This window comes from Myotis brandtii, unplaced genomic scaffold (genome assembly GCF_000412655.1).
Source record: "Myotis brandtii unplaced genomic scaffold, ASM41265v1 scaffold521, whole genome shotgun sequence".
In the NCBI taxonomy this organism is placed as follows: Eukaryota; Metazoa; Chordata; class Mammalia; order Chiroptera; family Vespertilionidae; genus Myotis; species Myotis brandtii.
Window position 1 is genome coordinate 1,643,670 of NW_005369870.1, and position 26,161 is coordinate 1,669,830.

The 26,161-nt window shown below is 38.7% G+C and overlaps 1 long non-coding RNA gene across 4 annotated transcripts in view; it reads right to left on the reverse strand.

Annotated features, from left to right (window-relative positions):
- LOC106728033 overlaps positions 1 to 26,161 on the reverse strand; it is a 64,445-nt gene that overhangs the window by 24,839 nt on the left and 13,445 nt on the right. For all 4 annotated transcript variants that reach the window (XR_001364269.1, XR_001364266.1, XR_001364267.1 and 1 more), the window contains exons 2-3: positions 18,697 to 18,798; positions 17,868 to 18,020 (exon numbers count right to left, since the gene is read on the reverse strand). This is a non-coding gene — a long non-coding RNA (uncharacterized LOC106728033). The remainder of the gene's footprint in view (positions 1 to 17,867; positions 18,021 to 18,696; positions 18,799 to 26,161) is intronic.

Below are 26,161 nucleotides of genomic sequence, written 5' to 3' on the forward strand. Positions count from 1 at the left end.
GATTCCGGTCAAGGGCATGTACCTTGGTTGGGGGCACATCCCTACTGGGGGGTGTGCAGGAGGCAGCTGATCGATCTCTCTCATCGATGTTTCTAACTCTCTATCCCTCTCCCTTCTTCTGTGTAAAAAATCAATAAAATATATTAAAAAAAAAAAGATCAGACAATCATGTGTTTAACTGGTAGGAAACTATCATCTATTGACTTTTAATTAGGTATTTCCAAACACATTAAGTCATATCATTTTATATTTATAACACCTTTGCAATATAAAGACCATTATATCTGATTTTCAAGGTAAGGAAACTAAATCTCAGTGGGATAAACTGGATCTCCAAAGCACATGGAGTTCAAATGTGAGTTCTTACAACCTGATGGCTCTTTTGTGCTTTGACGACTGACTTTTTTCCTTCCCACTTTTAACAAACATAACTTTTTTATTGATTTATTTTAGAGAGAGAGAAAGGGAGAGGGAGAGGAAGATAGAAACATCAATCAGAGAAAAGTATCAATTGGCTGCCTCTTGCATGTCCCCTACTGGGCATCAAACCTGAAACCCAGACATGTGCCCTGACCAGGAATTGTACCAGCGAGCTCTTGGTGCATGGAGAGATACTCAACCAACTGAGCCACACCAGCTGGGCAACATACTTAATTTTTAAAAGCAGTTTTAGAGTAAAAGGTAGGAGAATTCCTGCCTATACACATGTATAACCTCCCATACTATCAACATCCTCTTCAGAGCAGTACATTTGTTATAATTGATGAATCTAGATTGACACACCATACTCATTAAAGTCTATAGTTTACATTGCGATTCATTCTTGGTGTTGTGCATGCTATGAGTTTGGACAAATGTATATATATATATAAAACCCTAATATGCAAATATACCAAATGGGGGAACAACCGAACAACTGGTCGCTATGATGTGCGCTGACCACCAGGGGGCACGCACGGAACATGGCGGGCATTGGCTGCAGTGGGATGGTGGAGCAGGTGAACAGGGGTGCGAGACCAAGATGGGGCGCGGGTTGCTGTCATCAGGGCGAGCCTCTGGTGGTTACGGAAAACTCTTTGCTCCCACGTGCCACGGTCCCACCCCGCATTCGCACCCGCTGCAGGTGCTGGAGCTACCACTCGTACCTGGGGCCAGCACCCAGCACTGGTCCCGATCACTTGGCAGGTGTGAGCAGGGCCAGTGCCTTCAGTGTCCCGTCAGTGGCGGCAGGAGTGGGGCTGCAGGCAGTGAGGGGACTGGTGGCCAAAGCAGTAGGGGCGGGGTGGGGGCGTGGAGGATGGGCCGAGACCCACCCCTGTGCCCACCGCAGCCTCGCAGCCCACAGTTCCTTTCAAGGTGCCCCTAAAATTCTCCGTGCTTTACCTATTTATTCCTCTCTCCTTCCTCACCCCTGACAACCACTTATCTTTCTACTATCTTTATAGTGTTGCCTTTTCCAGAATGTCACATGGTTGGAGTCATACTGTATCTATGTAGATTTTATAGATTTTTTTCACTTAGTAATATGTGTTTAAGTTTAGCCTTGTCTTTACATGGCTTCAGAGCTCATTTATCGTAGTGCTGAATAATATCCGATTGTCTGGATGTCCCACAGCTTATCCAATTATCTATTGTAGGGCACCATGTTTTGGAAATTATGAATAAAACTGCAGTAAACATCCATGTGCAGACTTTTGTGTCAACATGAATGTTCAGCTCCTTTGTATAAATACCAAAGGAGTATGATTGCTGGATTGTATGGTAAACGTATGTTTGGTTTTATAAGAAACCGCCAAACTGTCTTCCAAAGAAGCTGTATCAATTTGCATCCCCACCAGCAATGACTCAGAGTTCCTGTGGCTCTACATCCTTGTCAGCATTTAGTGTTGTCAGTTCTTGATTTGGGCCATTCTTAAAGATTGCTTTTTTTGTTCTAAAACTTAAACTGGTTGTGAAAATGTACAGCAGATATCCAATTAAGACACTGATTCTTTAAGTGGTCCTATTTGCTTAAATCATTAGCCTTATAGGTTGATGGTAGAAAACTACAAATCTAACCATCCATATTGGAAGCATTTCTTTGAGAGGACTCAATGAATGAATAATGCATACTTTTACTTAAAAATTATATCTCCTTAGGTTTTCAGATAATTTTTCAAGAAATATTAGATGCACATGAGAGTTATTGGAGGAAATGCCTGCAAAGAATAAAGAAGGAAGGAGCATGAAAAGGGTAGGAGAGCCTTTAGAACAGTGGTTCTCAACCTTCCTAATGCCGCGACCCTTTAATACAGTTCCTCATGTTGTGGTGTCCCCCAACCATAAAATTACTTTCGTTGCTACTTCATAACTGTAATTTTGCTACTGTTATGAATCGTAATATAAATATCTGATATGCAGGATATATTTTCATTGTTACAAATTGAACATAATTAAAGCATAGTGATTAATCACAAAAACAATATGTAATTATATATTCAATATGTGTTTTCCGATGGTCTTAGGCGACCCCTGTGAAAGGGTCGTTCGACCCCCAAAGGGGTTGCGACCCACAGGTTGAGAACCACTGCTTTAGAGTATGATCAGGTCTGACATCTGTGAAAGGAGAAAAAAAAGTGAAAGGATTGAATGGAAGGAGCTTCATATGTCAATGCTTTTCTGAAAAAATCCTCAACCAGGTCAATGGGAAATCCTGGATCCAGGGCTGTCTGTTAAAGGAGTCCAGCATGATGCAGAAATAACCCAACCCTGGTGCCTCTGCTGTGCTCAATGTCTGACAGGGTGCAGCCAAAGGTGTCCTCAGTGCAAATTCTATGGTTGAACCCAAGCTGTGGCAGAGAGAGGTGGCTGCCACTATGCCCTCTGGCAGGCACTTGAAGGGAGATCTAGGTGGTGCACCCAGGCCTGTCAAGCTCTTCATTCCCTTTCCTTTTCCACTGGATTTCTTACCTCTCCATTTTTTTAATTTTAATTGCCTATTCCTGTGCAGTCATTTACATTCATCTATAATGTACTCATAAAACAAACACAAAAGATTTAAAATAAAATGTTTAAGGGAGACTTACTGTAGTGAGGGGTTATGACCTCAAATAATTTAGATTAGTTGATCCTATATAATAAAGAGCTAATATGCTAATTAGACCAAACAGCCAAACAACCTTCTGGACATCCTTCCGGATGACCTTCCAGACAAAGCTGGGGCTGCAAGGGCCGGCTGAGGCCCGAGGGGCTGTGAGGGCTGGGCCCCTCACATGAATTTTGTGCATCAGGCCTCTAGTAAGTGTATAAAATCCTTCTTCCTTTAGACAAAATACCAAACCTACATTTCCAGCCTTCTATACATGTTCTTTAATTTTGTCTATTTCCTTTACAACTGGTCACATTCTGCTACCTTAGGTGAATTTATTGTGGTGGAGGCTAAAGACTGACCATTTGACTACAGCTCTGGTGATTTTTATCTTTGTTTCAATTTTTTTTGTTTGTTTTAGGACTACCTTATCTTTATTATGAGCACTTTAATTTTTTAATTTCCAATTAATTCTCATAAAATCATATGGGTGAAAAGCAATAAAATATTCAAATAATTGCAAAAAAAATCTGCTTTACCCAAAAAGCAGTGTTATATCCAGGTTTAGCTGCTGGCTGTCAGTCAGCACCACCATAAGATTCCTGAAATGCTCTTCAATGATTGATGAACAAAGAAAAAGTCTACATTTAGAACATGAAATGGCATTCAGGAATATTTTTCAGCATCATTTATAACTTGTCTTTCGTCTCGCTCCCTCAAAGCAGAGGCTGAGACATGATTCTTATGGAAATGACTTATGTAGAGGGTGCTCTTACAAGGAGCCTCTAAAGAGGTGAGGAAATTAGAATAGGACAGGGGAGAAGCTGGGAAAGATATGATTTCAGGTGAGATCATCAGGCTGGAGCCTGATTCCTCAGGGACTTCTGAAAGATAAATGTTAGCACTGTAGAGTTTGCCTGCCTGTGGCAGCAAGGTAGGTGGTGGAGCTTTCGTTACCTCCACCTCCCACCTCCTCACATCCTCAGTCAGGAGTTCCAGGTGGTCTCTGGGTGAAACAGATCCAATCACTCAAGGCCAATCTTCCAGAGGAAGTTGCAGGTGTTAACTGTTAGCAGCAAAACCCACAATAACAGTAAAATGGATGGAGTGTGTGTGTGTGTGTGTGTGTGTGTGTGTGAGCGGGGGGGGAGAGGGGGGGCGTTTACACCCAGAGTGACTGCTTACCAGTGTTCCCCTTCCGAGAGTCACTACCAGAAAGCTTTCCTGTGTTGAGGTCGACTGCTGTTTGATTTCAGAGACAGGGAAATAGTACCAAGCCAAAGATTTCTGCCCATTATTTCATGTATCTCTTCTTTTAACTCCTAGGCACGAAATTCCTTGTGCCTTCAATCACAACTATTTCAGTTAGCCAGCTCTCCAGAAGTTACTGTGGATTTTCAGTCATTTCTAATCATTCTCTCTCTCTCTCTCTCTCTCTCTCACACACACACACACACACACACACGCACACACACACAGATCTGGGGCAAGTGAACAGTATTACATGCACACTTATTTCAACAAAATTGTTTCAGTGAATTTAGTTACAATGCTAGGTTCTGAATAAATTACAGAGGAAGGAAAAAAAGTTTAAAGTTATTAAATTGAGATTAAGTATGCTTTTTGTATTTCCATTTTGTTTCCTGGAAGAAACATGTATACTTACAACATTCACATGTATACTTCCCTCAACTGACCAAGTGATAGGCCTCTAGCCAGGCAGTTACTCAGCCTGGAGCCTAAGGACAGAGAAAGAAACTGGATAGAACTGGTGTTGTCCTCTGACTGGATTTTCCATTTCCCATGACAAGAACAAAAAATGGTGGAATCATGGCTTTGGTCCTAGGTTAAAAGTGAATGTTTTAGATAGCATAGTGTCACAGAGTCACCAATTATATCTTTTTGTTTTCTTCCTTTTAGCATTCGAAATTTAAAAGGGTTATGTGGAAATATTATTAAATGCTTTTTAGCCAGAAAACTTCATTTTTTCCCAAATGTTATATTCAGGCATAGCTCTCCTCATAACCTCTTCATGTGGGAAAAGGAGACTAGGTTTAGGACCTGGTCAGTGATAAAGTAAATTGATCTATTCCCTACCCCCTGAGGGAATTCCTGCAGGGCTATCTTGCTCTGGGCTGCCTAAGTGTCTCATTTGTACCTAAAAACAAGAAGTGTCATTTTTTCCCTATTCAAGATGTCACCAGCCCAATTTTCTTTTGCTAAGGGGCACAGTTATTAGTCTCTGAAGGTGCTAGCACTTGAGGCTATGTCTGAGGTGATTAAAATGCCTCAGTACTTTAAGGATTGGTGCCCTTCCATCACTTCTCATCTCCAGCTGCTTCCCTGTCTGACTCCCCTTCTGTCTCTCATTATGATTCATCATTATCCATTTTAAGATCTATGTAAGTCATGTGAATCAAGGAAAATTGAGAACCCTAGGAGAATGCATTTCTACAGACATGCACCAGTGGTAAAGAAATGGAAACAATGATCCAATCCTATTTGTCTCCAACTTTATAAATATGCTTATTTTTGCCCTTCAAATTTCTTTTGTTCTCATTAATGATCGGGCACTCTCTGTCTCTCACATACATACATGCATGCTCAAACACATGCATACACATACCATCTATTGGCCTAGATGAGCTACAAAGCCCTCATGCCATCTGTGGTTTGGGATTTAATGTCCTTACAATAACACTGCAAAGCTACTTTGGCATGCGGTAATTCGCTGGATTTTTATATTGTATAATTTCTTGGCTAACCCCAATAGACACCATCATTATTGCAGACGACTGAACCAAGGAGCTGTACTCTATAGTTTCACTCAAGGAGACGATGGTCTCATGCATCCCAGCACTTCTAAGAAGCCCCAAATCAGAAACATCTACAAATGGGACCCACAAAGACATCTACAAATGGGATTCAAGTAATGTGTCTGATTTTTAGTATTTCCTTTACTCTAAATTCAGTGATGAGTGAGACAGAGGATAGAGATAAGAAAGAATTGTGAGTATGATAGGATTTTGAAGTCCTTTTCTTCTGGTGGGTTTTAATTATTGAAGACCACCTCATTGGGGTAGTCTCCACCACAGGTAAGAAACACGTGGTCAGCCTTCAAGGAAGAAAGAACATGATTTCATTTGGTTTAACTCTGCAACATGTGATGAGAAGGCAGTGAGTGGTCTACATACTAGAAACTGAAGAGCCTGGTGTATGTAAAAAAAATAAAAGAAACCTCAAGAAACAGATAGTTAGAGAGGTGTGGTCATATAAAGCTACAGACAGGTGAGCTGTGGGCCTGGAATAGGACAACTACTCAATCAGGATGTGGCAGGGAATAGAGTCTAGCCAAGCCTGTGTCACCAACACATGCAGTCCTGTATCGGGGTCTTTGAGACAACTCTGGAGAGGAAGTAACTTTTAGAAGTTGCTCTTCTTCCTGTCCCTCTAAAGGCCACTTTTGTCAGGTATGTGGACTTGTATTTATGTTCTCTTGGAGCCACATAAGGGGACTGAAATCTGCCTTCAATGAAATGCTACTTTTTAAAAAAATATTTTTTATTGATTTTTTACAGAGAGGAATGGAGAGGGATAGAGAGTTAGAAACATTGATGAGAGAGGAACATCGATCAGCTGCCTCCTGCGCACCTCCTACTGGGGATGTGCCTGCAACCAAGGTACGTACATGCCCTTCACCAGAATGGAACCTGGGACCCGTCAGTCCGCAGGCCGATGCTCTATCTGCTGAGCCAAACCTGTTAGGGCTGAAATGCTACTTTTAAATGTCTTAAAAGGAAAGAATAATAATGTAAAACCAATTGTTATAGGAACAGAAAGAAAAACTAGTTTGGAAATGTTTCACAGTGACCAAGATTATTATGTGTTTTGGGTGTGTGTGTGTGTGTGTGTGTGTGTGTGTGTGTGTTTTGTTTTGTTTTTTAATTTAAAAACAGTTCAGTAGTCAGAGCTTGTAAAAGACAGATGAATGAAGATGTTAGCTTTACTAAACTGACTGAGACACTAAATAAATAAATATAGGATGTTTCAAAAATGTATGCACACTGTGAATAATTATAAAGGCAGTGTTTATTAAAATACATTTCATTTTCAAATTTGAGTTATCAGCTGGTAATGTGTGTATACATATTTGGGGACACCCTGTATATAAAAATAAGAATACAAAACAAAGTATTGCACCTATTCTACATGGGCTTTCTCCTGTACTTATTACAAATGAGAAAGCAAATGTTACTTTAAGTGGCTGCTAGCATGAGCCACACTTGGGTAGCTAAGTTAGAGAAGAATGTTTCGTCTGTATGGACTCCAAAGTGGAGTCATCAAATAAGAAATCCTTCCCACACTTGCTTCCCAGGTGTGCTGGGCTATGAAAAGGAATAAACAGCAACCGTTCTTGGTCTACAAACCATTAATCCATTGTTCATACCTCAACTGCCCACATGCTTTTATAATTGGCAGCCAAGTTCACAGAAACAGAGTGGGCAGGGAATGGGGTGGGCACAGTTAAGCTTTGAAAACAGAGATAATGGGTGGAAATGTCAGAAGATGATACTTCTGTCTCTGCTACCTGGGAGGTAGAGACCTGAAGGAGAAACTGGAACTGAACATTCTGCTTTTATGCCAGTAATCCCTGTACTCTTTGGAATTGTCTCCACTTCATAAACAGAACATAAAATCTGCTTTGCTTTTTCACTGAGTACTGCGGTGATTCAGAAATCAAATATTAAAATATGAAAATCACATGGTTTTCTAATGCATTTACCTCATGCAGAGGATTAAAATAATCAGAAATAATCAGTGCTGGTCCATTTCTTCAATCTAGCATTCTGACTCAGCTGTCCCATTTCCCTTTCTCCCCTTCCAAATCAAAATCACACATGCACATGTACAAATCCATTTTTACCTTGAATAACATAAACAATAATCATCACCCACCATTATTACAGAAGATTAGTGGTACCATTAAAGGACATAATCTGCACTGTACTTTTATTCATCAAGCAGCATTTATGTGAAGAAAATTTAGATGGGTAATTTCACATCCTGGAAATTATAAAGAATGAGTTTACTGAAACAGCTGCAGAGCAGGTAGCAGCCTGTTTTTGTGATTACCATCACATACATAATCCTGGGTGGGGAGGCTGTGGAACTAACCTCTAAGGAACTGTCCTTTGGAAGCCCTGATATTTCCCACTTCTCTAGGCACCGGTATTGCTGTGCATGGTCTGATACCCATCTGCCTTCCCTCTTAAAGTCACACATGGGGGCTCATACCTGCCATATCAAAAAGTGTGTAGAAATTCCTAGATGAATTATAGGGATGCCTTGGTTAAAAGGTTCTTCTCATTGCTTTTAGATGGTATCAGAATCCTTGTTTTGTCTCTTTTATTAGCAAACTAGTGGCCCGGTGCACGAAATTCATGCACGGACGGGGGTTCCCTCAGCCCAGGCTGCACCCTCTCCAATCGGGGACCCCTTGGGGGATGTCCGGCTACCAGTTTAGGCCCGATCCGGCAGTCGGCCATTTCTTGGCAATCTGGGCCCACTGGTTCCTAACAGCTCACCTGCCTGCCTGCCTGATCACCCCTAACTGCCTCTGCGTGCCTGATCGCCCCTAACTGCATCTGCCTGCCTGCCTGATTGCCCCTTACTGCCCTCCCCTGCCGGCCTGATCTCACTCCCAACTGCCCTCCTCTGCCAGACAATTTGGTTCTGATTGGTCAGTTTCTATGCTAGTCAGCATCAAAAGCTCTGCCTCCTAGGCAGCCATTGGTTCCTTAGACTTCACCCAGATTTGGTTCTGATTGGTCAGTTTCTATGCTAGTCAGCATCAAAAGCTCTGCCTCCTAGGCAGCCATTGGTTCCTTAGACTTCACCCAGATTTGGTTCTGATTGGTCAGTTTCTATGCTAGTCAGCATCAAAAGCTCTGCCTCCTAGGCAGCCATTGGTTCCTTAGACTTCACCCAGATTTGGTTCTGATTGGTCAGTTTCTATGCCAGTCAGCATCTCTGGGCCTATCAACAGGGCCTGGTCAGAAAGGCAGGGCTTATCAGCAGCCCCAGTGGAGGCCTGGAGAGAAATGGAGGCACCGCTAATGGTCAAGACTGGGAGAGAAAGAGAAAGGCAAGTGCTGATCAAAAGCTGCCACAGAGGCAATGGATCAGTCCCTGATTCTCTCTTCAGGCCTCTCTCTGGCCCTGATTTACAGCCCCTTCAGCAGTCAGTGCTGGGGCACCACTCCTGCAGCAGAAGCAGTCAGCCCTGGGTTGCCAGGGCAACCCAGCTGACTGCAGGACTGACTTCCGGTTGGTGGAACCTCGGTTGTTACTGGTCTTTATACCCAGAGATTTTATATATTAGGATTAATGATTCTATTCTATTTATCTTTTGAATCACTAATTTTCTACTTACTGCCTACATGTAGCATCCTGCAGGATAATAATTAAAAAGAAAAGAATAAAGAGCAGAGATATTGTGAGAGTATTAATAGGAAGTATTGGCAAGATGGGGAAAGTCATGAAGAAGAGTCAAAAGATACAAAAACTTTGAAACTGGCAAAGTAAGATAGTAATTACATTGAATCAAGTAAAAATTCAGAACTGAGATTAAGGGACAATGCATGGGTGGTATAATCATATCTGCATTTTGAAAAAAAAATTCTAGCTAAAGTGTAATAAAAACATAATATTGGTGAAAAAGTGGGAACCATGTCTGTAGTCTAGAAATGAGGTTATAAAAATTAAGATTAGATCCACAGCAATGCATATGAATAGAGAGAAGTAGACTGCAGAGATTTTATACAGATAAAATCAGCATCGGGTGCCATGCCACTGGTAAGGGGCAAGTAGAGTTTTAGGAAGTAGGGCATCAGCTGTCCAATATTTTAAAAATTGAGGAGAGAGAACTATTGGATTTAGCAATTAAGAAGTTACTAATGACTTTGATAATAACAATTTTAATGGGTTGGTGGTAGGAGAAGCCAGCTTACAAGGGTTTAAAGAAAAATAAGCTAAAAGTAATGAGTATAGACACCTCTTAATTATATTCACTTATTCAATAAAATCTTATTAAATTATTGTTATGAATCAGACATCATGCTAGAAGCAATAGATGCAACATGAATGTTGCCCTGTAGTTTATCAGCCAAAAAAAAAGTAGCCAATGTTTATTGGGCTCTTACTATATGACAGTTAAAATTATTTAAGACTATAATAACCATATGAGGTAAATAAAGATTTTAGCTTCTAATGTTTTTTTCCAGTGGATGAAATGCAAAAGAGTAACCTCCTCCAGTTCTCTCAGCTAGTTTAGTCAAGACTGAATATGAATTGAAGCAGTCTGACACCTGAATCCATCATTTAAATGCTTTATTTGGACCCAGAAAAGGAGACAGGCTAACAGAATTATGGACAGAGAGCTAGAGGGGTGCAGGAAGCAGGACCTGTGCTGGCTGGTGGGGAAATCAGGAGTTGTCAGAAGACAGGTGGACTACACAAGTAGAAGCAGGAAAGACTAGCAGAGTGGACGTTTTTGGTTTGCTATTTTATGAAGAAGAGATGTGCAGCTGGGCAAGGCTAAGTGGTGTAGAGCACAGGTTCTGGCATGAAACAGATCTGACTTCAAATTCCAACAGTGCAACAAATCAGCAGTGTAACCGTATCCACGTTACTTAAACTCCTAGAGTTTCAGGTTTTTATTCTGTAAAGTGAATTAGAAATGGTATTTCACAGCACTAATGTGAAGGTTCCTAGTTTTGAGGGACATTAAAATGAGAACACATACATAAATTGCTTGGTCCAAAACTTGTACTCACCAAACCTTAATTCTCTCTCTTTATTTATTAACCTCCATTCCCCCCACCCTAATCATATTTTTTTAATATATTTCATTGATTTTTTACAGAGAGAAAGGGAGAGGGATAGAGAGTTAGAAACATCGATGAGAGAGAAACATCGATCAGCTGCCTCCTGCACACCCCCTACTGGGGATGTGCCCACAACCAAGGTACATGCCCTTGACTGGAATCTAACCTGGGACCCTTCAGTCCACAGGCCGACGCTCTATCCATTGAGCCAAACTGGTCAGGGCCCTAATCATATTTTTAAGGCAAAAAGAAGTATGAGATGATATAAGCAAAACAGATTGGTCAATAGAGAAAAGTCAGAAGTTGATGCAAGTAAGAGAAAAGGGATTAGCTTTGTGGCGGGGAAGGACAGTTTTTCCTCTGACATTGGAGTCGTCAGTGAAGGCACAGAGAACACCAGAGAAGTAGACTCCTGAGAAGTGTCCTATCCTTCTCCCTTTGTTACTTCTTCCTATGTCCCATCCAGAGAGACAGATGTACTCCATGTACTAGAAAACTGTGCTTGTTAATTTGGCTTTCTGATTCCAGACCCAACTAATTCTTTTGAAGGAGAATTCTTTCAAAACAGAAGGGTCCCTGTTTACAGAGGAATCAAAATATTAAAGAAATATATTTGTGTTTGAGCTCAGTATTTATATTCTGTGAATTTGTGGATATAAAGGAAATTAAAGGATTATAGCTGTGTAAAATATCTGAATTCTTGGACAAAGCTTAACTTTCTTCAGTTGCTTACCAGTATTTTTCACTTTGCAGGGAAATTCTGGCTTTAGGTAAAACCAAGCAGGACATTCTTATGAAGCCAACATCAGAAATAACGGGGGCCGAGAAAGGAGGAAAACCCAGAGCTAGTTGCCCTACGACCATCGTCATATTCTGCTCAATGTGGCTCTTTTACTCCCAGTTCTTCACATGCAATAAGAGGATGACTTATTCTTGGGTCTAGAGAAACCTCTGCCCTATTGGAACTTAGGCCCTCTTTGCCTTGGTGAGCTCCGAGGTGTTGAGGAATGAGACTTGACCAGCCTTATTTATTTATTTATTTATTTATTTATTTATTTATTTATTATATATTTTTAATTGATTTTAGAGAGAAAGGGAGAGGAAGAGAGAGATTGAAACATCGTTGATGAGAGAGAATTATTGATGGGATGCCTCCTGCAAGCCCCATATGGGGGATCAAACCTGCAACCAGGTCAAGTGTCCTGACCTGGAATCTCTAACAGTGACCTCCTGGTTCATAGGTCGATACTCAACCACTGAGCCACACTGACTGGGATGAGGGTCTTTTATTTTTAACAAAGATTTGTTGTATGTTGTGGATTTTTCATGTCCTCAATTTATAAGGCTGTCCTGCTTGGTTTGATCAAATTCTCTTTTCTTGTTGAAACCTACAATTATGCTCAATTACCTAATTTAAATAAAATGTCCTTTCCTTACTAGTTTTGGTCTAAAACATATCTTCATTCTGGAGTAAAAGAGGTCCTTGGGCTACCCTTCTAAACTGCCTTGAAAAAGTTTAACCTATCAATCCAGACCCCACAGGATGGTAGTAACTCAAGGTCGCAGGCCTGGTTGAAAATTCCAGCCAGAGGATTGCCCAAGTGAAGGAGAGGAGATACTTTGCCTTCCATCCTTCCAGCAGGCCTCCTGGGTTCCTTCTTTCACTGCTCTTCTCTTCATGGCTCCATCCCTCCCAGAAACCATAGTTTTCATCCTCTTCCTAGCACAAAGCCCTTCAGGTAACTCCGGTCGTGAAAATAAAATTTGTCCTTGACAAAAAGTCTTTTTGAGAATTAGGAAAAATGAAAACCTATCTCAACACTGAATATCAATTTCAGACTTCAAAATATATTCCAAGCCTGTGAAAGAGATAAACATGAGACTATTGTTTTAAAGGAGAAAATAAAATTGTTATCTGATCTCTGAAAGAAATGGATTTCTCAGCTCCAAAGCAAAAAACAAACAAAAAGCCAATCACATAGGAAAAGACTGACTGATGCAAAGTGTATTTAATATATACTTGGAATGCAAAACTTTACTAAGACAAAAACTAGTATAACAAATTAAAATATTTGCATCAAGTATAGCCGACAAAATGTTAATGGTTTTTGTGTGCAAGTGGTATTCAAATCCAAAGACAAAACAAAGAAAAATGTTTTCCATAGAGGCAATGATCCAAGTGTGTGGACAGAGCATTCACACTAAAGAAAATACAAATAGAAAACAAATATATTAGAAAAATATTTTTATCCTTTTGCATTGTAGTAAAACAGAAATAATGTTGACAACATTTTAGTATGGCTTTTAACTTACAAACAACTGAGAGTTCTGTTAACTGATAAAACCTATTTGGAAAATAAGCAACGTAAAGATATTCATATCCTTTGACCTAGTAATCTCTCTCCTGGGAATTTATCTTGCAGAAATATTTCAACAAAAGCAAAGTCCAAATGAATTAAAATGATTATGTGGTGTTATCTGAAATAAAACAGAAACAAATGAAATGACAAAAAAACAACAACAACACACTAAAAAACACCAAAATATTCAACAATAAAAGAATAATTTATTAATTATGGAATATCAGTAGGTGATAATTTTAAATTGCATACATATATTGAGGCAACATTGGTAAATATTATTATTTGTTTCAAGTGTACAATTCTATGATATGTCATCTTTGTATTGCATTGTGTGCTCACCACCCAAATTCTAGTCTCCCTTCATCACCATATATTTAATCTCCTTTACCTCTTCATCCTTCCTCCACCTTCCTTCCCCTCTGTTAAACTGCATAACTGTTATCTGTGTCTATGTTTATGTTTATTTTGTTTGTTTGTACCTTTCTGTTTTATATCCCACATATGACTGAAATCATATGGTTCTTGTCCTTTTGTCTGACTTATTTCACTTAGCATGATACTCTCAAGATTTATCCATGTTGTTGCAAATGGCAATATTTCATCCTTTCTGATGTCTGAGTAGTATTCCTTTGTATATATGTACCCCATCTTCCTTATGCAATTATCCATTGAAGGACTTTGATCGTTTCCATATATTGGCTACCATGAATAATGCTGCACTGAACATAGGGGTGCATATATCTTTATGAATAAATGTTTTCAAAAATTTTAGATAGATACCCAGATGAGGGGTTGCTAGATTATGTAGTAGATCTAGTCTTTATTTTTTAGGAAACTCCATATTGTTTACCAGTTTACATACAACAGCAGTGTATGAGGATTTATTTTTCTCCACATCCTCTCCATCACTTATTATCTCTAATCTTCTTGATAATAGTCTTTCTAACAGGTGTGAGGTGGTATCGCATTGTGATTTTGATTTACATTTCCCTTACAGCTAGTGACATTGAGCATCTCTTCATATATCTGCTGGCCATTTGTAAGTCTTCTTGGGAAAAGCATCTGTTCAGGTCCTCTGCTCATTTTAAAATTTGATTATGTATTTTTTGTTACTGAATTATATGAATTATTTATATATTTTGGATCTTAGCTCCTTATCAAAGGCATTGTTTGCAAATATTTTCCCCCATTTGGCCTCGCTGAGACCAACGTTCTTGAATTTAGTACCTATGTTTTCATCTATGTATTGTATTGTTTCAGACCTTATATTTAAGTCTTTTATTAATGTTAAGTTAATTTTTATGTAAGGCATCAAATAGAAGTCTAGTTTTATTCTTTTGCATATGACTCTCTAGTTCTCCCAACACCATTTTTGGAGAGACATTCCTCTTTCCATTGTATGTTTTTGGCTCCTTTGTTGAAAATTAAATGCCCATATCCATGTGGGTTTGTTTATGGGATTTCAATTCTGATCTATTGGTCTGTGTGTCTGTTTTTCTGACAATAGCATAATTTTTATTATTATTGTGGCTTTATAGTATAATTTGAAGTATGGGTGTGTGATTCCTCTGGCTTTGTTCTCTTTTCTCAGGATTGTTTTGGCTATCCAGGGTCTTTTGTAGTTCTATACAAATTTGTGGACATTTTGTTTTATTTCTTTTTAAAATATATTTTTATTGATTTCAGAGAGGAAGGGAGAGGGAGAGAGAGATAGAAACATCAATGATGAGAGAGAATCATTGATTGGCTGCCTCCTGCACGCTCCCCACTGGGGATCGAGCCCGCAACCCGGGCATGTGCCCTTGATTGGAATCGAACCTGGTACCCTTTAGTCCTGAGGTCGACACTCTATCCACTGAGCCAAACCAGCTAGGGCTTTGTTCTATTTCTTAGAAAAAATATCATTAGATTTTGACATTAAATGGGGGTTGCATTAAATCTATATATATTGAGCATAAGATGATTACAAAGGCTTTGTAACTATATATAAATGAATTCTAATAGAAACATGTTGTTTCTCACTCTATACCATTATTATACTTTCTGAGGATGTAGACTTCATTCTGGGGAAATCAGGCTGCAGCTAAACAATACCTGGATAGTTTTGTAGGCTACTAGGAGAGCAAGAGCTGAAAAGACCTTAATGTACTGTACAATTTGGGAAAGAGAGCTCAAAGTTTGCAGGGGAATCAGAAACTTCAGACAATTGCCAGTGAGGAGACCTGATGGTGGTGGAGCTAACACAGAGACATGCAGTGTAGTGAATCAGATTGCCAAAAGGGATTTTAGAGAACATAATATGCAATTGTATTTTTAGGTTATTTGTTATTGATTTATAGTGTAAGCTCTTCTCTGCCTCTCTATTTGTCAGAAATCTGTATATTGTTTCAGCTAGATTAATGAGCAGGGGCTAAGACCAGAAGTCTGAAGCTATTTCAGACTTTAATACTGCCATGGCCTTGGCCAATTTTCTAAGCCTCTTTAAGTTTCAGGTTCCTCATCTTTAAAATGGGGATAGTAACCTGTCTACTTTCAAAGGGTTTATCTGAGAATATCCTATATAATAAAAAACTAATATGCAAATGGTCATCACACCCTCATGTGTAATGACCAATCAACAGGAGGCTGCATGTGTGGCAAGTGGGCGGGGCTGTGTGCATGGTAAAGCTGGAGGATATAAGGCTGTGAAGGGCTGAGGCACGGCTGCAAAGGGCCCAGGCTCAGGCTGGCAGTGGCAGCAGCAGCGGGGTAATGGGGGCGGCACCTTCCCCTGATCCGCCAGATCGCCTCCTGCAGAGGGAGGCCAGACTGCGGCTTAGGCTGGGGGCCGAGGCAGAGGCGGTTGGGGTGATCAGTCTGGCAGGGGAGCAAGTTAGGGGCTATCAGGCAGGCAGGCAGGCAGGCAAGCGGTTAGGAGCCAGCGGTCCCAGATTGCGAGAGGGATCCCAGATTGGAGAGGATGCAGGCTGGGCTGAGGGACCCCTGCCCCAGTGCACGAATTTCATGCACCAAGACTCTAGTATGTATATGTATATATATATATATATGACTTAGAATAGTAGAATAGTATCTGGTATATAGTAAACCCTTCAGACATATTTGTTACCATCATCACAGTTCAGGACAGGGAGATCTTATGATAATTCAGGATTCAGGTGACAGAAGTTTTAATTAGGGCTGTGGATATATAAACATATTTTTTTTCAAATTTTAGATCAATATTTCTGTTGTATCAACTAAACTTATTTTTTCAAAAGAGGAAAAATAGTTTAGTAGATTGCCTAAGTATTTAGTCTTCACTTAGAGATGTCTAATAGGTGACCATTTAAAACAAAGAGCAATAAAAGATTACCAAAGTTTAGCTTAAAAGCAAAAAAAAAATAAAAAAATACCAATGTTGAACAAAAAGTTAGATAATAAGAGGCAGTGAGGTAAGATTGTGGAATCAAAGCTACCAGAAATCTGATTGATCATTCAGAGGGCTTTTTGTACTGTAAAGCTGACATTTTCCTTGAAATTATGAGAAAAGGCCTAAAGACTTCCTATTAAAGAGAGAGATAGAAATGTGACTTTAGCTTGAGTTTTGGCATCTTTCAAACTTAAAACATTAGCTAACTTAATATAATGAAGAAAAAGGGAAAGTTAATATGACATGAATGCAAGGGTATGATATAAAAATTTAATTTTTAAAAGCCTTATACATTCTTACTTTTTAAAAATATTTTAAATTCTCCATTATATGTATAAATATTATGGTTATTTAATTACTATGTTTAGATGTTTAAATATAGATTTTAATTTTTAATGAGAGTTATAACTCTGCAGAGGGAATCATTAATCTGATTTTTAAAGTCAATTCCAACAGAGATGCCATAACCCAGGTAGCACCATATCTGCTAGCAGTTTACATGGGTGGCAGGGACATGGCCTGGCAAACGTACAGCCTTTCAGGTGTTCGTTTACAAAACCAAAACTATTATGCAAATGAAGTATCCATAGGAATAAATTTAATTACACTTATTGAACACAGAAATATGTCTTTAATTCTCAGATCCTGAAATAAGGGCTGAAAAGCTGAAGATGGCTGGATTCACAAGTGTTTAGAGCAATGGTTCTCAACCTGTGGGTCGCGACCCCTTTGGCGGTCAAACAACCCTTTCACAGGGGTCTCCTAAGACCATCCTGCATATCAGATATTTACATTACGATTCATAACAGTAGCAAAATTACAGTTATGAAGTAGCAACAAAAATAATTTTATGGTTGGGTCACAACATGAGGAACTGTATTTAAAGGGCCAGAAGGTTGAGAACCACTGGTTTAGAGGCTAGACTAGGTCTCCTGGGTTGTAGTCTAGGTCAGAGATTCACACCCACATACACTTACCCTAACTCCATTTACAACAGCCATGAAATCCAAACGTTTGCCTTCCTTCAGATATCCCCAAACCTCTCCCCTCTCCAAAAATATTTGTGGACAACTAGTAAGTAAAAGCTTCAGGGAAACAACATTTAGCTCCAAGTCCAGCTACTAGAGCTGTGAGATGCTGACCTGAGATGGTGCCACATCACATGTGAGTTGATGGTGTTTCTGTGGTTGATCTTTACAAGAAGGGTTCACTTGGCTTCACAGTACCAGGTAAAGGCAAAAGACATTCTTCACCCACTGTATCTTAGGAAATTTCACACCCACACCAGGTGTTTCCTACACAATAATGGTAATGAAGTATAAGTACACATTTCTCAGCTAAAACACTGCCCTTAGTGTTTGAAGTCAATATACCTTAAAAAAAAAAGCTAACAAATACTTGCTCACTCTTAGGAGAATCTTCTAGATATGTCTGTTCTCAAACCTTTCTCTGTGTCTGATGTCATCGCTGTTCCCTTCCAAGCATGTCCCAGAACACTGGTGTCTTGGTGAACAGCTCATTGATCCCGGATATAAGCATTTCCCCTCTGCCCAGCAAGAGACTGGGGCACCTGGCATGAGGCCAGCTTAGTGATTGAGGCCAACTACTTCTCATTCCACTTAAAACACACACATGGCATGCGTACCATCCCTCTATCCCCAACACACTTTATAGTTTCCTTGTAGGTGAATTTCACTTGCCGATGGTAAGGATTTGGGGAGAGAGACCAGAAGGCCGCAATTTCTATTTCCACCTCCTGAGCCAATCCTGATCCCAGCACTTTGCATACCTAGGGCAACAGGCATGCAATGCACCCTGGGGCCTGCAACTGATTGCTCAACTGGAAATGTATTGAAAGGAAAGAAAAAAGAAATGAACACATTAAATGCACTTTAGTTTGGGTTTTGTCTCACTGTGTTGACAGTTCAGAGCCTGCTGGGTTTCCGGAGCTTAGAATAAACTAAATCTTACAAGAAACAGTGCATCGCAGCAGTCATTGCTCGGTGCTCTTTCTCTTTATATGCCGTGAGACTTGTCGCTCCATACATCAGTTACAGCTTGCTGCAGTGATTCCTCAAATAAAAAACAAGATGTACATTGTGAACAAAACTACAAGAAGGAAAGAGAGTTTTATATTATAGGATTTTCCTCCCTTAGCATTCCTAAGTAAAATGCATCTCACACCAGTACCAGGAAACATGCACCGAAACAAATGCCCAGGACGCCGATAATTGCAGAAATCATGTGGTATAGAGCATGCGCGTATGTGCTTTTTCTCTTAGCCCTGATTTCTCATTTTATATTTAAAATTTTATAAATGAATGCAGACATTTTTATCAAGTGTAGGGTGTGCTCAATCCTGTAGGACAGAGCTTAGAACACAGAAAGGAAAGAGAGAGAAATGTGAGGAGACAGCTGTAACAGAGCCAGTTCCCCACACCCACCCACCACTGTCCTCCCCAAAAAAGCCCCTGACCACCAGTCAGAGACCAGGGATCCTTACAGCAGACTCACTTCTAATATATATATATGCGCCTGGGTGCCAGCCTCAAACAAATTAGAAATAATGTAGAAGGCACGGTGGAGGGAAGGAAAGGGAAAGAAAGAAGGTTGAAAGACAGTACCTCAAGCAGTTACTTTGGTGAGAAGTCGTAAGAGAAGACAACCTGTCCATGGGGATGGGGAGGTGGGAGCCAGAAAAACTTAAAAGCAGGAACAACACAGCTTGAGGCCATTTAGTGGATGGGTAAGAGGTCTCATGTACTTCAAGAGTCTCTAAAGGCATCGATTTATAGAGCACAGCAAAATCATTGATGTTTTTCATGTAGTAGTATCATTAGCGAGGGAAAAAACTATATTCACTACATCACTGTTTTAGAAAGTCAGGGAGTGTAGAATAAACTTCAGAGAGAGTTGTTTAAATGACGTGTTTACATTTTAAAGGGGTTTTGTACTTGAAAGTTACATGAAAAGTCTTTTTATATAAAACACTTTCCTCTATGACAATGCCAAGAAAACATAGAATTACTGTATATGTTAGTTGCATGAATACATTATAATTAAATTCCCTCTAATTAAAATGAGCAAATAAGAAATCACTGGTCTATGTTTATTTACCTCTTTTGGTGGTGGGTAAGTATAGGTGCGGATGGGGGTCAGCACAGAATGGAGTCTATGCCTGGAGCTTCGTGTGACCCTGAAAACTTCTTTCCTTTTGGGGGAGAGTGAACACTCCCCAGCGAGTAGGCCTCTGTTCCCCAGGTGCCTCATGCTTGCGTGCTGTCTATATGTGCCCTCACACAACGTGGATGCACTTCTGTTCCTGTAACTCTGCCTCTGTTTATCAAAGTTGGACTTTGATAAACCTTTAGTAAACTTTATATCCCCTCCCACCTCAATCTTAGAAATGGACACTGTAGATTTTATTCTATATCCTCATCCCACCACATTGGCTCCCTTACTTTGATGCCCTAGATACCACTTCCTGGGGAGTAAAACTAAAAAATTAATAAGTCCCTCCTGATAGATATACATGATCATTGAAAATCATATTCTCAAAGACCTGTGGTGTAACAAGTGATCCACATAAGTTTGGTGGGTTGTAAAAAAAAAGATTTAAATACATAGTTCAAAAGTTAGAAATGTGAGGTTAATTGTGATCTTTACAAAAATCCTGTTTTACTTCATGTTTTTTCACTACCTTAAATTCTGTGCACATTTTAAGAGTTTATAATTTAACATAGCTAACGTAATTGCATGTCATATATATATATACATACACACACATATATATTTATTTATTTATTTTAGGGGCCCAGTGCATGAATTTGTGCACCTTGAAAGGAACTGTGGGCCGAAAGGTTGTGGTGGGCCCAGGAGTGGGTCTTGGCCCATCCTTCTCACCTTTGCTGGCCCCTCCTGCCATAGCCCCAGTCCCCTGTCTGCGGGCAGCCCTGCTCCCGCCACCACTCCCACACCCTGGTGGCACCAGTCCTGCTCGCACCTGCTGACAGCACAGAGCAATTGGGGTCGGTGCCAGCAGCAGGTGCGAGTGCGAGTGGTGGCTGCTGCCCTGATCACCCCTCAGGCAATCAGGGGGAGGTGGAGTAGCCCTGAGGGGCGATCAGGGCCAGCAGCTGCCACTCACACCCGCTGATGGCGCTGAGTGATCGGGGCTGGTACCAGGTGCTGGCAGGTGTTGCAAGCAGTGGCTTTGGTGCCAGTAGCGGGTGCGAGTGCCGGGCGGGACCACAGTGCAGGAGCAAAGAATTTTCAGGAGCCATCAGAGGTTTGCCCCAATGACAGTGACCGGCACCCCACCTTGGCCTGGCACCCCCGCTCCCCTGCTCAACCATCCCGCTGTGGCCAACACCTGGCATGGTTCGCACACGCCCCCTGGTGGTCAATACACATCATAACGACTGGTTGTTTGGTTGTTCCGCCTTTGGTCTATTTGCATATTAGCCTTTTATTATATAGGATACCCAGTTTTATACATAGTATCTACACTATTTACATTTTTTCATATATAACATTTGCATTTTTACTACATTTATTTGTCTATCTTCTACTGACAAAAATGAATCAATAGCTCCAAAAATTGTTTATTGAAGCATAAAACCTTGATAAACAGGAACACAAAGCACTGGCCCTTCTGAATAATAAATTCAGAGTCCCTCCTCATACAACTTCCCTTCATGCTCTAGATACAACTTTCTTGTTGGTAAGAATAACAAATGAGACTCCAGTGATAATATAAATGTATATGTTTTAGGAAATTGAATCATTAAGTGTAAAGATTTCATAAAATCAGTTAAATAAAAATAAAATTATAAAATATACGATTATTTAAAAATTGGATTTTATTGGGCCAATGGGCAATTCTTTTTAGTCCATAATGAGTTAACTGTTAATAAAATTTTTAAAATGCCAACATACAATCATTGAACTTTTTTCTTAATTTTCAAATAATTACAAGATTTTTTATAAATATAATAAAAAGCCTTTTTAATAAAACGTTGACTAGTTTTACCCACTAAAGACAAGAGCACAAATGACTGAGACATTATCCAAAATTACATTCTTCAGAGTAAAACAAATATAAATGACCCTTACAGTATTGTTGAGAAGGTTGTAAAACAAACTGAAAATTATTGACAATTGTTATGCCACAAAAATAAAAAAATATATATATGCTGGTAAAATGTATAAATAACGCTATTGAATGCCAAGGGCATCATAAGCATATAAGAAAAAAGAGAAATTAAACTGTTTGTCTGTTAGATGTATGTGGTGTGTGTGTGAGAGAGAGAGAGAGAAAGGGAGAGAGAGAGAGAGAGAGAGAATATTTCTTATTACAACTGCATAAAATTACTAATGTGTGAGATATCAGCTTTTGGCACAAGTGTAGAGCATGTTGGAAGAATGTGTGTTTTGTTCCATTTTTTTCGTTGAATTAATGGGGATGCAGAAGGGACTATTTGCTTTTGGAGTAGTTCATGAGTATCATCTCTGAGGTGTGAGATAGACTGGAAGAGATACCCTTAGAACCTGGGGCAAGGGCATTGACGTTTGTCCAGCAAGGAAAATGTGACATAGGCAAAGACACTATCTATGAAAATCAATCTAAACATTATTCATTCAAAGAGAATAGATGGTGGTACATGATATTCCTTAATTCATTGTTCTACAAGAGCAATGACCAGAAGAACTTTCTGCAATGGTAAAAGATTTTTCTATGTGCTCAGTCTAATATGGTATCTCCAGACATATATGGCCATTGTGCACTTGAAGTGTGGTTAGCGCAACTGAGAAATCAAATTCTAATTCTATTTACCTTTAATTTATTTAAATTTAATTATCTATATATGTGTATTGGCTACACTATTGGACAGCACATTTCTCTGAAGTAGCAAACATACTGAATATGATGGGATCAAAGCTTTGGCGAGTTCATCTTTTCATTATCTGAGGGAGTGGGCTGCAAGTCAAAGACTGTTTTTCCACACATTTCCCTTGCTCCCAGCAAGGAAAATATTGGAATTTTTTAATTAATAAAAAGTATTTATTAAATACACTGATAATACTAGTGAAGAGAGCATATTATTTTTAAGGTGCCTACTTAAATAACACATTTCAAAGATGCACTCAATATCTTGAATAATCTTACCCTAAAAATTCAAAGGAAAATATTATGATTTTTAAATTGAGGATAAAGTATCAGGATTTTATTTGAAGGCCAAACAGAGCTATGAATAACTTTCTTACAAAGGGTTTAACATTTCCCTTGATATTTGCTTTCATTTATTAGAGTTCGAAATTGATAACAGATTATTGAGTTTATTATTTCTCATCTGAAAAAGGAAAGAATTTTGGGGGTCAGCCAAAGCTACCAGAGTAGGCTAGTGAACTGATTGCTGCCATCGTGCAAGTAGAAATATTGAACAGTCCAGTTTTACAGTGTGATATATTCATTTAGTTTATCATATCTGATATAGCTCTGAAAGTAGTAGCCTTTATGAGAAAGATGTTTTGTAATCTGAATTTGTGTTTGAGATGAATGTTCATAACTGACAAAGTAGTGAGTGGTTGCTCCTATTTCCTCAACATCTCTAATTGAACGTTTAAATGTTTTATCTTAATAGAACCTACTGAATATAGAACTTGGCCACTTGGTCCTATTAACCACATACATCCTGGTAAAGCCTTAAACACAATAGCATATCTACCATAGGTATGTAATCAGTATTATTTTATATATTTTTTTCTAATAATTATTTTAAAGGTATTACTATTTATTTAAATATATTTAACTAAATGTGGCAACCTATAATTGCACTGGTCATCCAATAATTGGTTATAGGATTGCCAAAATTCTAAGAAACACTGCTCTATAATATACACTGAGTGGCCAGATTATTATGACTCATCAGATTATTATGGCCACCCCATCAGTACAGTGAAGTGAATTAGTTATGCAAATAATAATAATAATAAAACCTTGAGAGTATTTGCTTAGGAAGTTTTCAATATTCAGTATTTTTGGAAGTATCAATGAAGTACTGATGGGGTGGTCATAATAATCTGGCCGGTCATAATAATCTGGCCACTCAGTGTATAGTCAGAGACATAATCAAAGACTACAATTTACTGTGGATTCACTTTTTAACTTGCCCATTCTTTATTTTTCATTGTCCGTCTTCTTATGAATTGATTTTTAGCAGACTTATTTGAGGTATAATTGATAGACAAAGATGTGTATGTATTTAATGTCTATAATTTAATGCTTTTGGACATATGTAAAAAATTTTTAATACCATCACCACAATCAAAATACTAAACATACCCAACACCTTCCAGAGTATCGTGTGTGTGTGTGTGAGTGTTTAAGAAAAGTTAAAATTAGATCTACTCTCTTAACAAATTTTGAAGTGCACAATAACATATCATTAACTATAGGCATTATGTTGTACAGCAGATAACTAGGACATATTTATCTAGTATAACTGAAACTTCATACCCTTGGTATAGTAACCCTACAATTCCCTCAACCCCCAGCCTCTGGCAACCATTATTGTATTCTCTGGCAGTATGAGTTCAACTATTCTAGTACACTACCTCACATAAGTGGAGTCTTACAGTATTTGTCCTGCTGTGACTAGCTGATTTCACTTAGTATGATGCCCTCTAGGTTCATTAATGTCTTCACAAATGGCAGATTTCCTTCTTTTATGGCTGAATAGTATTCTATTATAATTATATATATTTTCTTTATTCATTTATCTGTCGATGGACACTTGTTTTGTTTCCATATCTTGGCTAGTGGTAATAGTGCTGTAGTGAATCTGAGAGGGGAGATTATCTCCTGCTCATTCTCTTCTGTCTTTTATTTCACGAAATAACAAGAAATCTAAAAGTACAGTAAATCTGAACACCTCCCTGGACAATGTGTCCCATATAAAGTCAATACCCAAATTCCACTAATGTCCTCTCAACCCTTTCATTCATCCTGTCTTCACCTTGACAGCCACACCGTGATTCATTTCTTCCCTCACACGTGAACTACAACAGTGCCTCCTAACTGGCTTCTCTCTCCTCAGTCTTGTTCCACAAAATTTTATTCTTCACATTATCACCAGGTTTCTACTTAACATTCATGTTTATTGTGTCTCAGCACTGTTTAAAACACTATTGTGTTTTTTTCTATGTTAGCAATAATCATCAAGAAATGAAAATAGTGAAAATAGTCCTTTAACAACCATAACAAAAAATATATAACACTTAGGAATAAATTTAACAAGAAAGGTACAGGAAAGAGTAAATCTGATTGAAGAAAATTTTTTAAAATCAGAAAAAAAATGGAAATAGCATCATGTTATTGGATAGAAAGAATTGTTAGGCTATAAATGTCAATTTCATTAATATCAATAAAAATATTTCAAATCCTATAAAAGTTCACAGAGATTTAAAATTATTATTATTTTGAAATTGAAAGAAGTATCTTAAATTGATAAGAAAGAAGTATTTTTGAAAATAACCAATAAAAAGGCAAGAATAATGAAAAGAAATTTACCTTAATAAATATTTAAAACATTATAAATATTCTGTAATGTAAAAATGGCATATTTATATGAAATAAAAAATCAGTGGTATCAAATGAAAAATCCAAGCACAGACCAGATGTCATTTCAAAATTTAATATATGACAGGAGTGCAATTTTATTGAAGAGTGCTCATACATTCACTATACATCTGAAAGAAAAACATTGGATTCCTCTTACACCCTAAGTAAAATTAAAAGTAAATTCAGATGGATGAAGAACTTTCAAGGAAAAGACTATGTAGTGAGAACTATAAAAAATATATATCTAAAAAGAAGTGGAAAAGACCATAATCAAGAGTGGAAAACCAGAAATTATATAATAAAAATAACAATATTTTTCTATAAAAGTATAAAGTTTTATATGAAAAATATTTACTATATAAAGACATTAGATTAATTTTAAGCATTTGAATTGTAGATGGCCGACAAAATATTAAAATTTAAAACAAGACCACTTACAAATTTACAAAAAATGGTAATAAACAACACACAAAATCACAGAAGAGCAAGCCCAAATGGCCATTAAATATATCCCCAGACCTAGCAGTAGTCAGAGAAATGAAAAGCATAGTAATCTACACTAATACAAGACAAACATGCAAATTGACTGTACCTTTGCTATGCCTTAAGCCATTCCCACCAGCCAATCAGAGAGACTATATGCAAATTAATCCAACCAAGATGGCGGCCAGCAGCCTCGGAGTTGGAGCGAGCAGGAGGCTTGGTTGCCCCAGTGATGGAGGAAGCCAAGTTTCCCGCCTGCTGCAGCTGGCTCTGCGCTCCACTCAAGGCAAAAAAGTTTCAATTATAGAAGATAAATAAACCCCAGATACC